Source organism: Arachis hypogaea, chromosome 17 (genome assembly GCF_003086295.3).
Source record: "Arachis hypogaea cultivar Tifrunner chromosome 17, arahy.Tifrunner.gnm2.J5K5, whole genome shotgun sequence".
NCBI classification, from domain to species: domain Eukaryota; kingdom Viridiplantae; phylum Streptophyta; class Magnoliopsida; order Fabales; family Fabaceae; genus Arachis; species Arachis hypogaea.
In genome coordinates this window covers 13,903,666-13,905,632 of record NC_092052.1, presented here as the reverse complement: position 1 = coordinate 13,905,632, position 1,967 = coordinate 13,903,666, and the positions used below count along the sequence as shown (strand labels likewise).

General features: G+C 34.9%; 1 non-coding gene across 1 annotated transcript; it reads right to left on the bottom strand.

Annotated features, from left to right (window-relative positions):
• Window positions 1-1,148: 1,148 nt before the first annotated feature.
• On the bottom strand, window positions 1,149-1,254 carry LOC112768259 (small nucleolar RNA R71). The gene has a single exon (XR_003185696.1). It is a non-coding gene; the product is annotated as a small nucleolar RNA R71 (small nucleolar RNA).
• Between the last annotated feature and the right edge of the window lie 713 nt (window positions 1,255-1,967).

Below are 1,967 nucleotides of genomic sequence, written 5' to 3'. Positions count from 1 at the left end.
TTTGATTGCTTAGATTAGATAATTATATATATATATATATATATATATATATTTTATTATTATTAATTTTTGTTTTACATTTTTTTCGTTATTTTTTTTCCTTTTCGTTATTTTTTTTCTTCCTTTTCGTTTACTTTCCCCCCTCCCTGTTTTCCTTTTTTTTTTCGGTTCCCCCCCTACTGTTTCGTTCCATTTTTTAGTCCGTTTTTATTTTTTATTTTATTTTATCCCATTTTTATTTTATTTTCATTTTATTTTTTATTTTCGTTTTTTTCCTGCCATTAAATTTTTTTTAATTATTTTTATTTTATTTTTGTCTCTAATTAAAAAAAATTAAAAATTAAATTTTTTTTAATAATTTAATACTAATAATTTTTTTTAATTTCTAAAATTAAGTTTGGTGTTACCCAGTTGATTTTATTTTAATTTTTCTGTTTATTTTTTCTTTTTAATTTTCGAAATTTTTTTATTTAATTTTAGTTATTATTTTCAAAATTTTTTATTTATTTATTTAGTATTTTTATTTTATTATTTTACACAAGTTACCTCACAGGGACTTCTTTGCACTCTGACGTAGAGAGTCCCATTTTTTCTTGTTTTCTGCTTGTGTATGCGTAGGAATAGAGACAAAGAACATCTCTTAGACTTTGATCCTGAACCTGAAAGAAATTTCAGGCGACGTTTACAACAAGCAAGACTTTGCAAGGCTGCAGAATCCACTATGGCAAATAATAATGTTAATGCCAATGTGGTAAATCCGAATGGGGATGATCAACAGAGGAGAGTTCTTGGCTCTTATTCTGCCCCTACTACGGATCTCTATGGAAAAAGCATTGTGGTACCTCCTATAGTTGCAAACAACTTTGAGTTGAAGCCACAATTGGTCACCCTAGTGCAACAAAACTGCCAGTATCACGGACTTCCTCATGAAGATCCAAATCAGTTTATTTCTGATTTTCTACAGATATGTGATACTGTGAAGACAAATGGAGTGAACCCAGAGGTGTACAAACTGATGCTCTTCCCGTTTGCTCTGAGGGATAAAGCAAAGCTATGGCTAGATTCCCAACCAAAGGAGAGTCTGAATACTTAGGAAAAGGTCGTTACTGAATTTCTCACTAAATTTTTCCCACCAAAGAAGCTGACTAAGCTTAGGTTAGAGGTTCAGACTTTTAGACAGAAGGAGAGTGAAACTCTTTATGAAGCTTGGGAGAGATACAAGCTACTGACTAGGCAATGCCCTCCAGACATGTTCTCCAAATGGACCCAACTGGATATCTTTTATGAAGGCTTGGGTGAGATGTCCAAGATGAGCCTAGACACTTCTGCAGGCGGTTCATTGCACAAGAAGAAGACACCAGAGGAGACCATTGAGCTGATTGAATTGGTTGCAAGCAACCAATATTTATACTCATCTAACAGGAATCCTGTGAACTCTGAGACCTCTCAGAAGAGAGGCGTCTTGGAAGTAGAAGCTGTGAATGCTCTTCTTTCTCAGAACAAGCTTATGTCTCAGCAAATAAATCTACTTACTCAACAGATGGGTGGCATGCAAGCCTCAGCTATCAACACCCAAAATCCACCACAGGAAATCTCCTATGACATGGCAGGTAATTTTGTTCAAAATGATAATCATGATTATGCTCAACCTTCTTATGAACAGGTGAATTACATGGGGAGTGGCCCTAGGAATCCCAACAATGATCCATATTCTAAGACATACAACCAGGGATGGAGAAATCACCCAAACTTTGGGTGGAGGGACCAACCTCATAGACTTCAGAACTTCAACAATAGTTCTCAGGGCAGTTTCCAGCAGAACAATGATTTGGAAGCAATATTGACAGGCTTTAGACAGGAAACCAGAGCATCCATCAAGAACCTGGAGATGCAAATGGGTCAATTAGCCACAAAGGTTAATGAAATTAATCAGAGGACCACTAATAGCCTTCCTAGTAACACAATTC